At 41.7% G+C, this 10,033-nt stretch overlaps 34 non-coding genes and 10 pseudogenes across 34 annotated transcripts; all 44 read left to right on the top strand.

Annotated features, from left to right (window-relative positions):
- The first annotated feature begins 1 nt into the window (after position 1).
- On the top strand, positions 2–120 carry LOC143456455 (5S ribosomal RNA). Its single transcript, XR_013117055.1, has one exon. It is a non-coding gene; the product is annotated as a 5S ribosomal RNA (ribosomal RNA).
- Positions 121–231: 111 nt separating this feature from the next.
- Positions 232–350, top strand: LOC143453973 (5S ribosomal RNA). Its single transcript, XR_013115619.1, has one exon. It is a non-coding gene; the product is annotated as a 5S ribosomal RNA (ribosomal RNA).
- Positions 351–461: 111 nt separating this feature from the next.
- On the top strand, positions 462–572 carry LOC143457182 (5S ribosomal RNA; annotated as a pseudogene).
- A 110-nt stretch (positions 573–682) lies between these two features.
- Positions 683–801, top strand: LOC143458020 (5S ribosomal RNA). Its single transcript, XR_013117660.1, has one exon. It is a non-coding gene; the product is annotated as a 5S ribosomal RNA (ribosomal RNA).
- A 111-nt stretch (positions 802–912) lies between these two features.
- Positions 913–1,031, top strand: LOC143454269 (5S ribosomal RNA). The gene has a single exon (XR_013115902.1). It is a non-coding gene; the product is annotated as a 5S ribosomal RNA (ribosomal RNA).
- Positions 1,032–1,142: 111 nt separating this feature from the next.
- On the top strand, positions 1,143–1,261 carry LOC143457132 (5S ribosomal RNA). Its single transcript, XR_013117120.1, has one exon. It is a non-coding gene; the product is annotated as a 5S ribosomal RNA (ribosomal RNA).
- Positions 1,262–1,372: 111 nt separating this feature from the next.
- Positions 1,373–1,491, top strand: LOC143454624 (5S ribosomal RNA). Its single transcript, XR_013116237.1, has one exon. It is a non-coding gene; the product is annotated as a 5S ribosomal RNA (ribosomal RNA).
- Positions 1,492–1,602: 111 nt separating this feature from the next.
- LOC143453570 (5S ribosomal RNA) lies at positions 1,603–1,721 on the top strand. The gene has a single exon (XR_013115231.1). It is a non-coding gene; the product is annotated as a 5S ribosomal RNA (ribosomal RNA).
- Positions 1,722–1,831: 110 nt separating this feature from the next.
- LOC143454159 (5S ribosomal RNA) lies at positions 1,832–1,950 on the top strand. Its single transcript, XR_013115796.1, has one exon. It is a non-coding gene; the product is annotated as a 5S ribosomal RNA (ribosomal RNA).
- A 111-nt stretch (positions 1,951–2,061) lies between these two features.
- On the top strand, positions 2,062–2,180 carry LOC143453606 (5S ribosomal RNA). The gene has a single exon (XR_013115266.1). It is a non-coding gene; the product is annotated as a 5S ribosomal RNA (ribosomal RNA).
- Positions 2,181–2,291: 111 nt separating this feature from the next.
- Positions 2,292–2,402, top strand: LOC143456900 (5S ribosomal RNA; annotated as a pseudogene).
- A 111-nt stretch (positions 2,403–2,513) lies between these two features.
- On the top strand, positions 2,514–2,632 carry LOC143454222 (5S ribosomal RNA). Its single transcript, XR_013115857.1, has one exon. It is a non-coding gene; the product is annotated as a 5S ribosomal RNA (ribosomal RNA).
- Positions 2,633–2,743: 111 nt separating this feature from the next.
- Positions 2,744–2,862, top strand: LOC143454221 (5S ribosomal RNA). The gene has a single exon (XR_013115856.1). It is a non-coding gene; the product is annotated as a 5S ribosomal RNA (ribosomal RNA).
- A 111-nt stretch (positions 2,863–2,973) lies between these two features.
- On the top strand, positions 2,974–3,092 carry LOC143454852 (5S ribosomal RNA). The gene has a single exon (XR_013116457.1). It is a non-coding gene; the product is annotated as a 5S ribosomal RNA (ribosomal RNA).
- A 110-nt stretch (positions 3,093–3,202) lies between these two features.
- LOC143456443 (5S ribosomal RNA) lies at positions 3,203–3,321 on the top strand. The gene has a single exon (XR_013117054.1). It is a non-coding gene; the product is annotated as a 5S ribosomal RNA (ribosomal RNA).
- A 110-nt stretch (positions 3,322–3,431) lies between these two features.
- LOC143457055 (5S ribosomal RNA) lies at positions 3,432–3,550 on the top strand. Its single transcript, XR_013117112.1, has one exon. It is a non-coding gene; the product is annotated as a 5S ribosomal RNA (ribosomal RNA).
- Positions 3,551–3,661: 111 nt separating this feature from the next.
- On the top strand, positions 3,662–3,779 carry LOC143455688 (5S ribosomal RNA; annotated as a pseudogene).
- A 110-nt stretch (positions 3,780–3,889) lies between these two features.
- Positions 3,890–4,007, top strand: LOC143454925 (5S ribosomal RNA). Its single transcript, XR_013116527.1, has one exon. It is a non-coding gene; the product is annotated as a 5S ribosomal RNA (ribosomal RNA).
- A 111-nt stretch (positions 4,008–4,118) lies between these two features.
- On the top strand, positions 4,119–4,237 carry LOC143457847 (5S ribosomal RNA). The gene has a single exon (XR_013117521.1). It is a non-coding gene; the product is annotated as a 5S ribosomal RNA (ribosomal RNA).
- Positions 4,238–4,348: 111 nt separating this feature from the next.
- Positions 4,349–4,467, top strand: LOC143454151 (5S ribosomal RNA). Its single transcript, XR_013115788.1, has one exon. It is a non-coding gene; the product is annotated as a 5S ribosomal RNA (ribosomal RNA).
- Positions 4,468–4,577: 110 nt separating this feature from the next.
- Positions 4,578–4,696, top strand: LOC143454608 (5S ribosomal RNA). Its single transcript, XR_013116222.1, has one exon. It is a non-coding gene; the product is annotated as a 5S ribosomal RNA (ribosomal RNA).
- A 111-nt stretch (positions 4,697–4,807) lies between these two features.
- Positions 4,808–4,926, top strand: LOC143456432 (5S ribosomal RNA). The gene has a single exon (XR_013117053.1). It is a non-coding gene; the product is annotated as a 5S ribosomal RNA (ribosomal RNA).
- Positions 4,927–5,037: 111 nt separating this feature from the next.
- Positions 5,038–5,148, top strand: LOC143456899 (5S ribosomal RNA; annotated as a pseudogene).
- Positions 5,149–5,258: 110 nt separating this feature from the next.
- LOC143453846 (5S ribosomal RNA) lies at positions 5,259–5,377 on the top strand. The gene has a single exon (XR_013115496.1). It is a non-coding gene; the product is annotated as a 5S ribosomal RNA (ribosomal RNA).
- A 111-nt stretch (positions 5,378–5,488) lies between these two features.
- LOC143455679 (5S ribosomal RNA) lies at positions 5,489–5,607 on the top strand (annotated as a pseudogene).
- Positions 5,608–5,718: 111 nt separating this feature from the next.
- Positions 5,719–5,837, top strand: LOC143454046 (5S ribosomal RNA). The gene has a single exon (XR_013115689.1). It is a non-coding gene; the product is annotated as a 5S ribosomal RNA (ribosomal RNA).
- A 111-nt stretch (positions 5,838–5,948) lies between these two features.
- On the top strand, positions 5,949–6,067 carry LOC143455637 (5S ribosomal RNA; annotated as a pseudogene).
- A 111-nt stretch (positions 6,068–6,178) lies between these two features.
- Positions 6,179–6,297, top strand: LOC143455786 (5S ribosomal RNA; annotated as a pseudogene).
- Positions 6,298–6,406: 109 nt separating this feature from the next.
- LOC143455016 (5S ribosomal RNA) lies at positions 6,407–6,525 on the top strand. Its single transcript, XR_013116615.1, has one exon. It is a non-coding gene; the product is annotated as a 5S ribosomal RNA (ribosomal RNA).
- Positions 6,526–6,635: 110 nt separating this feature from the next.
- LOC143453783 (5S ribosomal RNA) lies at positions 6,636–6,754 on the top strand. The gene has a single exon (XR_013115436.1). It is a non-coding gene; the product is annotated as a 5S ribosomal RNA (ribosomal RNA).
- Positions 6,755–6,865: 111 nt separating this feature from the next.
- LOC143454724 (5S ribosomal RNA) lies at positions 6,866–6,983 on the top strand. Its single transcript, XR_013116334.1, has one exon. It is a non-coding gene; the product is annotated as a 5S ribosomal RNA (ribosomal RNA).
- A 110-nt stretch (positions 6,984–7,093) lies between these two features.
- LOC143454924 (5S ribosomal RNA) lies at positions 7,094–7,211 on the top strand. Its single transcript, XR_013116526.1, has one exon. It is a non-coding gene; the product is annotated as a 5S ribosomal RNA (ribosomal RNA).
- Positions 7,212–7,322: 111 nt separating this feature from the next.
- LOC143454942 (5S ribosomal RNA) lies at positions 7,323–7,441 on the top strand. The gene has a single exon (XR_013116543.1). It is a non-coding gene; the product is annotated as a 5S ribosomal RNA (ribosomal RNA).
- Positions 7,442–7,552: 111 nt separating this feature from the next.
- On the top strand, positions 7,553–7,671 carry LOC143454438 (5S ribosomal RNA). Its single transcript, XR_013116061.1, has one exon. It is a non-coding gene; the product is annotated as a 5S ribosomal RNA (ribosomal RNA).
- Positions 7,672–7,782: 111 nt separating this feature from the next.
- LOC143454723 (5S ribosomal RNA) lies at positions 7,783–7,900 on the top strand. The gene has a single exon (XR_013116333.1). It is a non-coding gene; the product is annotated as a 5S ribosomal RNA (ribosomal RNA).
- Positions 7,901–8,010: 110 nt separating this feature from the next.
- Positions 8,011–8,129, top strand: LOC143456453 (5S ribosomal RNA; annotated as a pseudogene).
- A 111-nt stretch (positions 8,130–8,240) lies between these two features.
- LOC143454150 (5S ribosomal RNA) lies at positions 8,241–8,359 on the top strand. The gene has a single exon (XR_013115787.1). It is a non-coding gene; the product is annotated as a 5S ribosomal RNA (ribosomal RNA).
- Positions 8,360–8,469: 110 nt separating this feature from the next.
- Positions 8,470–8,588, top strand: LOC143456836 (5S ribosomal RNA; annotated as a pseudogene).
- Positions 8,589–8,698: 110 nt separating this feature from the next.
- Positions 8,699–8,817, top strand: LOC143453575 (5S ribosomal RNA). Its single transcript, XR_013115236.1, has one exon. It is a non-coding gene; the product is annotated as a 5S ribosomal RNA (ribosomal RNA).
- A 110-nt stretch (positions 8,818–8,927) lies between these two features.
- LOC143454820 (5S ribosomal RNA) lies at positions 8,928–9,046 on the top strand. Its single transcript, XR_013116426.1, has one exon. It is a non-coding gene; the product is annotated as a 5S ribosomal RNA (ribosomal RNA).
- A 111-nt stretch (positions 9,047–9,157) lies between these two features.
- On the top strand, positions 9,158–9,276 carry LOC143454547 (5S ribosomal RNA). Its single transcript, XR_013116164.1, has one exon. It is a non-coding gene; the product is annotated as a 5S ribosomal RNA (ribosomal RNA).
- Positions 9,277–9,384: 108 nt separating this feature from the next.
- LOC143454141 (5S ribosomal RNA) lies at positions 9,385–9,503 on the top strand. Its single transcript, XR_013115780.1, has one exon. It is a non-coding gene; the product is annotated as a 5S ribosomal RNA (ribosomal RNA).
- Positions 9,504–9,614: 111 nt separating this feature from the next.
- On the top strand, positions 9,615–9,733 carry LOC143454266 (5S ribosomal RNA). The gene has a single exon (XR_013115899.1). It is a non-coding gene; the product is annotated as a 5S ribosomal RNA (ribosomal RNA).
- Positions 9,734–9,844: 111 nt separating this feature from the next.
- On the top strand, positions 9,845–9,955 carry LOC143456898 (5S ribosomal RNA; annotated as a pseudogene).
- Positions 9,956–10,033: the final 78 nt, after the last annotated feature.

Raw genomic sequence — 10,033 nt, 5'->3', positions numbered from 1 at the left:
CGCCTACGACCATACCAGGTTGAGTAGACCCGATCTCGTTCGATCTCGGAAGTTAAGCAACCTCGGGCCCGGTTAGTACTTGGATGGGTGACCGCCTGGGAATACCGGGTGTTGTAAGCATTTTAGTCATGCTGTATATTTCAATGAAATTTCTAGCAACTGTTTGCTTTTGTCAAACTTCCTATGCAATCGAATTATAATTGAAAAAGCCATTTTCTTTCTTTTGAAAACGCCTACGACCATACCAGGTTGAGTAGACCCGATCTCGTTCGATCTTGGAAGTTAAGCAACCTCGGGCCCGGTTAGTACTTGGATGGGTGACCGCCTGGGAATACCGGGTGTTGTAAGCATTTTAGTCATGCTGTATATTTCAATCAAATTTATAGCAACTGTTTGCTTTTGTCAAACTTCCTATGCAATCGAATTATAATTGAAAAGGCCATTTTCTTTCTTTTGAAATCGCCTACGACCATACCAGGTTGAGTAGACCCGATCTCGGAAGTTAAGCAACCGATCGGGCCCGGTTAGTACTTGGATGGGTGACCGCCTGGGAATATCGGGTGTTGTAAGCATTTTAGTCATGCTGTATATTTCAATGAAATTTATAGCAACTGTTTGCGTTTTTGAATTTCCTATGCAATCGAATTATAATTGAAAAGGCCATTTTCTTTCTTTTGAAATCGTCTACGACCATACCAGGTTGAGTAGACCCGATCTCGTTCGATCTCGGAAGTTAAGCAACCTCGGGCCCGGTTAGTACTTGGATGGGTGACCGCCTGGGAATACCGGGTGTTGTAAGCATTTTAGTCATGCTGTATATTTCAATGAAATTTCTAGCAACTGTTTGCTTTTGTCAAACTTCCTATTCAATCGAATTATAATTGAAAAAGCCATTTTCTTTCTTTTGAAAACGCCTACGACCATACCAGGTTGAGTAGACCCGATCTCGTTCGATCTCGGAAGTTAAGCAACCTCGGGCCCGGTTAGTACTTGGATGGGTGACCGCCTGGGAATACCGGATGTTGTAAGCATTTTAGTCATGCTGTATATTTCAATGAAATTTCTAGCAACTGTTTGCTTTTGTCAAACTTCCTATGCAATCGAATTATAATTGAAAAGGCCATTTTCTTTCTTTTGAAATCGCCTACGATCATACCAGGTTGAGTATACCCGATCTCGTTCGATCTCGGAAGTTAAGCAACCTCGGGCCCGGTTAGTACTTGGATGGGTGACCGCCTGGGAATACCGGGTGTTGTAAGCATTTTAGTCATGCTGTATATTTCAATCAAATTTCTAGCAATTGTTTGCTTTTGTCAAACTTCCTATGCAATCGAATTATAATTGAAAAGGCCATTTGCTTTCTTTTGAATTCGCCTACGACCATACCAGGTTGAGTAGACCCGATCTCGTTCGATCTCGGAAGTTAAACAACCTCGGGCCCGGTTAGTACTTGGATGGGTGACCGCCTGGGAATACCGGGTTTTGTAAGCATTTTAGTCATGCTGTATATTTCAATCAAATTTCTAGCAATTGTTTGCCCTTGTCAAACTCTCTATGCAATCGAATTATAATTGAAAAAGCCATTTTCTTTCTTTTGACTTCGCCTACGACCATACCAGGTTGAGTAAACCCGATCTCGTTCGATCTCGGAAGTTAAGCAACCTCGGGCCCGGTTAGTACTTGGATGGGTGACCGCCTGGGAATACCGGGTGTTGTAAGCATTTTAGTCATGCTGTATATTTCAATCAAATTTATAGCAACTGTTTGCGTTTTTGAATTTCCTATGCAAGCGAATTATATTTGAAAAGGCCATTTTCTTTCTTTTGAAATCCCCTACGACCATACCAGGTTGAGTAGACCCGATCTCGTTCGATCTCGGAAGTTAAACAACCTCGGGCCCGGTTAGTACTTGGATGGGTGACCGCCTGGGAATACCAGGTGTTGTAAGCATTTTAGTCATGCTGTATATTTCAATGAAATTTCTAGCAACTGTTTGCCTTTGTAAAACTTCCTATGCAATCGAATTATAATTGAAAAGGCCATTTTCTTTGTTTTGAAATCGCCTACGACCATACCAGGTTGAGTAGACCCGATCTCGTTCGATCTCGGTAGTTAAGCAACCTCGGGCCCGGTTAGTACTTGGATGGGTGACCGCCTGGGAATACCGGGTGTTGTAAGCATTTTAGTCATGCTGTATATTTCAATCAAATTTCTAGCAACTGTTTGCTTTTGTCAAACTTCCTATGCAATCGAATTATAATTGAAAAGGCCATTTTCTTTCTTTTGAAATCGCCTACGACCATACCAGGTTGAGTATACCCGATCTCGGAAGTTAAGCAACCGATCGGGCCCGGTTAGTACTTGGATGGGTGACCGCCTGGGAATACCGGGTGTTGTAAGCATTTTAGTCATGCTGTATATTTCAATCAAATTTCCAGCAATTGTTTGCCTTTGTCAAACTTCCTATGCAATCGAATTATAATTGAAAAGGCCATTTGCTTTCTTTTGAATTCGCCTACGACCATACCAGGTTGAGTAGACCCGATCTCGTTCGATCTCGGAAGTTAAGCAACCTCGGGCCCGGTTAGTACTTGGATGGGTGACCGCCTGGGAATACCGGGTTTTGTAAGCATTTTAGTCATGCTGTATATTTCAATCAAATTTCTAGCAATTGTTTGCCTTTGTCAAACTTCCTATGCAATCGAATTATAATTGAAAAGGCCATTTGCTTTCTTTTGAATTCGCCTACGACCATACCAGGTTGAGTAGACCCGATCTCGTTCGATCTCGGAAGTTAAGCAACCTCGGGCCCGGTTAGTACTTGGATGGGTGACCGCCTGGGAATACCGGGTTTTGTAAGCATTTTAGTCATGCTGTATATTTCAATCAAATTTCTAGCAATTGTTTGCCTTTTTCAAACTCTCTATGCAATCGAATTATAATTGAAAAGGCCATTTTCTTTATTTTGAAATCGCCTACGACCATACCAGGTTGAGTAGACCCGATCTCGTTCGATCTCGGAAGTTAAGCAAGCTCGGGCCCGGTTAGTACTTGGATGGGTGACCGCCTGGGAATACCGAGTGTTGTAAGCATTTTAGTCATGCTGTATATTTCAATCAAATTTCTAGCAACGGTTTGCGTTTTTAAATTTCTTATGCAATCGAATTATAATTGAAAAGGCCATTTTCTTTCTTTTGAATTCGCCTACGACCATACCAGGTTGAGTAGACCCGATCTCGTTCGATCTCGGAAGTTAAGCAACCTCGGGCCCGGTTAGTACTTGGATGGGTGACCGCCTGGGAATACCGGGTGTTGTAAGCATTTTAGTCATGCTGTATATTTCAATCAAATTTATAGCAACTGTTTGCGTTTTTGAATTTCCTATGCAAGCGAATTATATTTGAAAAGGCCATTTTCTTTTTTTTGAAATCGCCTACGACCATACCAGGTTGAGTAGACCCGATCTCGTTCGATCTCGGAAGTTAAACAACCTCGGGCCCGGTTAGTACTTGGATGGGTGACCGCCTGGGAATACCAGGTGTTGTAAGCATTTTAGTCATGCTGTATATTTCAATGAAATTTCTAGCAACTGTTTGCCTTTGTAAAATTTCCTATGCAATCGAATTATAATTGAAAAGGCCATTTTCTTTCTTTTGAAATCGCTTACGACCATACCAGGTTGAGTAGACCCATTTCGTTCGATCTCGGAAGTTAAGCAACCTCGGGCCCGGTTAGTACTTGGATGGGTGACCGCCTGGGAATACCGGGTGTTGTAAGCATTTTAGTCATGCTGTATATTTCAATGAAATTTCTAGCCACTGTTTGCGTTTTTGAATTTTTTATGCAATCGAATTATAATTGAAAAGGCCATTTTCTTTCCTTTGAATTCGCCTACGACCATACCAGGTTGAGTAGACCCGATCTCGTTCGATCTCGGAAGTTAAGCAACCTCGGGCCCGGTTAGTACTTGGATGGGTGACCGCCTGGAATACCGGGTGTTGTAAGCATTTTAGTCATGCTGTATATTTCAATCAAATTTCTGGCAACTGTTTGCCTTTGTCAAATTTCCTATGCAATCGAATTATAATTTAAAAGGCCATTTTCTTTCTTTTGAAATCGCCTACGACCATACCAGGTTGAGTACACCCGTTCTCGTTCGATCTCGGAAGTTAAGCAACCTCGGGCCCGGTTAGTACTTGGATGGGTGACCGCCTGGGAATACCAGGTGTTGTAAGCATTTTAGTCATGCTGTATATTTCAATCAAATTTCTAGCAATTGTTTGCCTTTGTCAAATTCTTTATGCAATCGAATTATAATTGAAAAGGCCATTTTCTTTCTTTTGAAATCGCCTACGACCATACCAGGTTGAGTAGACCCGATCTCGTTCGATCTCGGAAGTTAAGCAACCTCGGGCCCGGTTAGTACTTGGATGGGTGACCGCCTGGGAATACCGAGTGTTGTAAGCATTTTAGTCATGCTGTATATTTCAATCAAATTTCTAGCAACGGTTTGCGTTTTTAAATTTCTTATGCAATCGAATTATAATTGAAAAGGCCATTTTCTTTCTTTTGAATTCGCCTACGACCATACAAGGTTGAGTAGACCCGATCTCGTTCGATCTCGGAAGTTAAACAACCTCGGGCCCGGTTAGTACTTGGATGGGTGACCGCCTGGGAATACCAGGTGTTGTAAGCATTTTAGTCATGCTGTATATTTCAATGAAATTTCTAGCAACTGTTTGCCTTTGTAAAACTTCCTATGCAATCGAATTATAATTGAAAAGGCCATTTTCTTTGTTTTGAAATCGCCTACGACCATACCAGGTTGAGTAGACCCGATCTCGTTCGATCTCGGAAGTTAAGCAACCTCGGGCCCGGTTAGTACTTGGATGGGTGACCGCCTGGGAATACCGGGTGTTGTAAGCATTTTAGTCATGCTGTATATTTCAATCAAATTTCTAGCAACTGTTTGCTTTTGTCAAACTTCCTATGCAATCGAATTATAATTGAAAAGGCCATTTTCTTTCTTTTGAAATCGCCTACGACCATACCAGGTTGAGTATACCCGATCTCGGAAGTTAAGCAACCGATCGGGCCCGGTTAGTACTTGGATGGGTGACCGCCTGGGAATACCGGGTGTTGTAAGCATTTTAGTCATGCTGTATATTTCAATGAAATTTATAGCAACTGTTTGCGTTTTTGAATTTCCTATGCAATCGAATTATAATTGAAAAGGCCATTTTCTTTCTTTTGAAATCGTCTACGACCATACCAGGTTGAGTAGACCCGATCTCGTTCGATCTCGGAAGTTAAACAACCTCGGGCCCGGTTAGTACTTGGATGGGTGACCGCCTGGGAATACCGGGTGTTGTAAGCATTTTAGTCATGCTGTATATTTCAATCAAATTTCTAGCAACTGTTTGCTTTTGTCAAACTTCCTATGCAATCGAATTATAATTGAAAAAGCCATTTTCTTTCTTTTGAAAACGCCTACGACCATACCAGGTTGAGTAGACCCGATCTCGTTCGATTTTGGAAGTTAAGCAACCTCGAGCCCGGTTAGTACTTGGATGGGTGACCGCCTGGGAATACCGGGTGTTGTAAGCATTTTAGTCATGCTGTATATTTCAATGAAATTTCTAGCAACTGTTTGCATTTGTCAAACTTCCTATGCAATCGAATTATAATTGAAAAGGCCATTTTCTTTCTTTTGAAATCGCCTACGACCATACCAGGTTGAGTAGACCCGATCTCGTTCGATCTCGGAAGTTAAGCAACCTCGGGCCCGGTTAGTACTTGGATGGGTGACCGCCTGGAAATACCGGGTGTTGTAAGCATTTTAGTCATGCTGTATATTTCAATCAAATTTCTAGCAATTGTTTGCCTTTGTCAAACTTCCTATGCAATCGAATTATAATTGAAAAGGCCATTTGCTTTCTTTTGAATTCGCCTACGACCATACCAGGTTGAGTAGATCCGATCTCGTTCGATTTCGGAAGTTAAGCAACCTCGGGCCCGGTTAGTACTTGGATGGGTGACCGCCTGGGAATACCGGGTTTTGTAAGCATTTTAGTCATGCTGTATATTTCAATCAAATTTCTAGCAATTGTTTGCCTTTGTCAAACTCTCTATGCAATCGAATTATAATTTAAAAGGCCATTTTCTTTCTTTTGAAATCGCCTACGACCATACCAGGTTGAGTAGACCCGATCTCGTTCGATCTCGGAAGTTAAGCAAGCTCGCGCTCGGTTAGTACTTGGATGGGTGACCGCCAGGGAATACCGAGTGTTGTAAGCATTTTAGTCATGCTGTATATTTCAATCAAATTTCTAGCAACGGTTTGCGTTTTAAATTTCCTATGCAATCGAATTATAATTGAAAAGGCCATTTTCTTTCTTTTGAATTCGCCTACGACCATACCAGGTTGAGTAGACCCGATCTTGTTCGATCTCGGAAGTTAAGCAACCTCGGGCCCGGTTAGTACTTGGATGGGTGACCGCCTGGGAATACCGGGTGTAGTAAGCATTTTAGTCATGCTGTATATTTCAATCAAATTTATAGCAACTGTTTGCGTTTTTGAATTTCCTATGCAAGCGAATTATATTTGAAAAGGCCATTTTCTTTCTTTTGAAATCGCCTACGACCATACCAGGTTGAGTAGACCCGATCTCGTTCGATCTCGGAAGTTAAACAACCTCGGGCCCGGTTAGTACTTGGATGGGTGACCGCCTGTGAATACCAGGTGTTGTAAGCATTTTAGTCATGCTGTATATTTCAATGAAATTTCTAGCAACTGTTTGCCTTTGTAAAATTTCCTATGCAATCGAATTATAATTGAAAGGGCCATTTTCTTTCTTTTGAAATCGCTTACGACCATACCAGGTTGAGTAGACCGATTTCGTTCGATCTCGGAAGTTAAGCAACCTCGGGCCCGGTTAGTACTTGGATGGGTGACCGCCTGGGAATACCGGGTGTTGTAAGCATTTTAGTCATGCTGTATATTTCAATCAAATTTCTAGCCACTGTTTGCGTTTTTGAATTTCTTATGCAATCGAATTATAATTGAAAAGGCCATTTTCTTTCTTTTGAATTCGCCTACGACCATACCAGGTTGAGTAGACCCGATCTCGTTCGATCTCGGAAGTTAAGCAACCTCGGGCCCGGTTAGTACTTGGATGGGTGACCGCCTGGAATACCGGGTGTTGTAAGCATTTTAGTCATGCTGTATATTTCAATCAAATTTCTGGCAACTGTTTGCCTTTGTCAAATTTCCTATGCAATCGAATTATAATTTAAAAGGCCATTTTCTTTCTTTTGAAATCGCCTACGACCATACCAGGTTGAGTAGACCCGTTCTCGTTCGATCTCGGAAGTTAAGCAACCTCGGGCCCGGTTAGTACTTGGATAGGTGACCGCCTGGGAATACCAGGTGTTGTAAGCATTTTAGTCATGCTGTATATTTCAATCAAATTTCTAGCAATTGTTTGCCTTTGTCAAACTCTTTATGCAATCGAATTATAATTGAAAAGGCCATTTTCTTTCTTTTGAAATCGCCTACGACCATACCAGGTTGAGTAGACCCGTTCTCGTTCGATCTCGGAAGTTAAACAACCTCGGGCCCGGTTAGTACTTGGATGGGTGACCGCCTGGGAATACCAGGTGTTGTAAGCATTTTAGTCATGCTGTATATTTCAATGAAATTTATAGCAACTGTTTGCCTTTGTAAAATTTCCTATGCAATCGAATTATAATTGAAAAGGCCATTTTCTTTCTTTTGAAATCGCTTACGACCATACCAGGTTGAGTAGACCGATTTCGTTCGATCTCGGAAGTTAAGCAACCTCGGGCCCGGTTAGTACTTGGATGGGTGACCGCCTGGGAATACCGGGTGTTGTAAGCATTTTAGTCATGCTGTATATTTCAATCAAATTTCTAGCCACTGTTTGCGTTTTTGAATTTCTTATGCAATCGAATTATAATTGAAAAGGCCATTTGCTTTCTTTTGAATTCGCCTACGACCATACCAGGTTGAGTAGACCCGATCTAGTTCGATCTCGGAAGTTAAGCAACCTCGGCCCCGGTTAGTACTTGGATGGGTGACTGCCTGGGAATACCGGGTTTTGTAAGCATTTTAGTCATGCTGTATATTTCAATCAAACTTCTAGCAATTGTTTGCCTTTGTCAAACTCTCTATGCAATCGAATTATAATTGAAAAGGCCATTTTCTTTCTTTTGAAATCGCCTACGACCATACCAGGTTGAGTAGACCCGATCTCGTTCGATCTCGGAAGTTAAGCAACCTCGGGCCCGGTTAGTACTTGGATGGGTGACCGCCTGGGAATACCGAGTGTTGTAAGCATTTTAGTCATGCTGTATATTTCAATCAAATTTCTAGCAACGGTTTGCGTTTTTAAATTTCTTATGCAATCGAATTATAATTGAAAAGGCCATTTTCTTTCTTTTGAATTCGCCTACGACCATACAAGGTTGAGTAGACCCGATCTCGTTCGATCTCGGAAGTTAAGCAACTTCGGGCCCGGTTAGTACTTGGATGGTGAACCGCCTGGGATTACCGGGTGTTGTAAGCATTTTAGTCATGCTGTATATTTCAATCAAATTTATAGCAACTGTTTGCGTTTTTGAATTTCCTATGCAAGCGAATTATATTTGAAAAGGCCATTTTCTTTCTTTTGAAATCGCCTACGACCATACCAGGTTGAGTAGACCCGATCTCGTTCGATCTCGGAAGTTAAACAACCTCGGGCCCGGTTAGTACTTGGATGGGTGACCGCCTGGGAATACCGGGTGTTGTAAGCATTTTAGTCATGCTGTATATTTCAATCAAATTTCTAGCAACTGTTTGCGTTTTTGAATTTCTTATGCAATCGAATTATAATTTAAAAGGCCATTTTCTTTCTTTTGAAATCGCCTACGACCATACCAGGTTGAGTAGACCCGTTCTCGTTCGATCTCGGAAGTTAAGCAACCTCGGGCCCGGTTAGTACTTGGATGGGTGACCGCCTAGGAATACCGGGTGTTGTAAGCATTTTAGTCATGCTGTATATTTCAATCAAATTTATAGCAACTGTTTGCTTTTGTCAAATTTCCTATGCAATCGAATTATAATTGAAAAGGCCATTTTCTTTCTTTTGAAATCGCCTACGACCATACCAGGTTGAGTGGACCCGATCTCGTTCGATCTCGGAAGTTAAGCAACCTCGGGCCCGGTTAGTACTTGGATGGGTGGCCGCCTGGGAATACCTAGTGTTGTAAGCATTTTAGTCATGCTGTATATTTCAATCAAATTTATAGCAACTGTTTGCTTTTCGAATTTCCTATGCAATCGAATTATAATTGAAAAGGCCATTTTCTTTTTTTGAATTTGCCTACGACCATACCAGGTTGAGTAGACCCGATCTCGTTCGATCTCAGAAGTTAAGCAACCTCGGGCCCGGTTAGTACTTGGATGGGTGACCGCCTGGGAATACCGGGTGTTGTAAGCATTTTAGTCATGCTGTATATTTCAATGAAATTTCTAGCAACTGTTTGCTTTTGTCAAACATCCTATGCAATCGAATTATAATTGAAAAAGCCATTTTCTTTCTTTCGAAAACGCCTACGACCATACCAGGTTGAGTAGACCCGATCTCGTTCGATCTCGGAAGTTAAGCAACCTCGAGCCCGGTTAGTACTTGGATGGGTGACCGCCTGGGAATACCGGGTGTTGTAAGCATTTTAGTCATGCTGTATATTTCAATCAAATTTCTAGCAACTGTTTGCTTTTGTCAAACTTCCTATGCAATCGAATTATAATTGAAAAGGCCATTTTCTTTCTTTTGAAATCGCCTACGACCATACCAGGTTGAGTATACCCGATCTCGGAAGTTAAGCAACCGATCGGGCCCGGTTAGTACTTGGATGGGTGACCGCCTGGGAATACCGGGTGTTGTAAGCATTTTAGTCATGCTGTATATTTCAATGAAATTTATAGCAACTGTTTGCGTTTTTGAATTTCCTATGCAATCGAATTATA

Source organism: Clavelina lepadiformis, chromosome 4 (genome assembly GCF_947623445.1).
Source record: "Clavelina lepadiformis chromosome 4, kaClaLepa1.1, whole genome shotgun sequence".
NCBI lineage: Eukaryota > Metazoa > Chordata > Ascidiacea > Aplousobranchia > Clavelinidae > Clavelina > Clavelina lepadiformis.
This window is presented reverse-complemented; position numbering and strand designations above follow the sequence as displayed.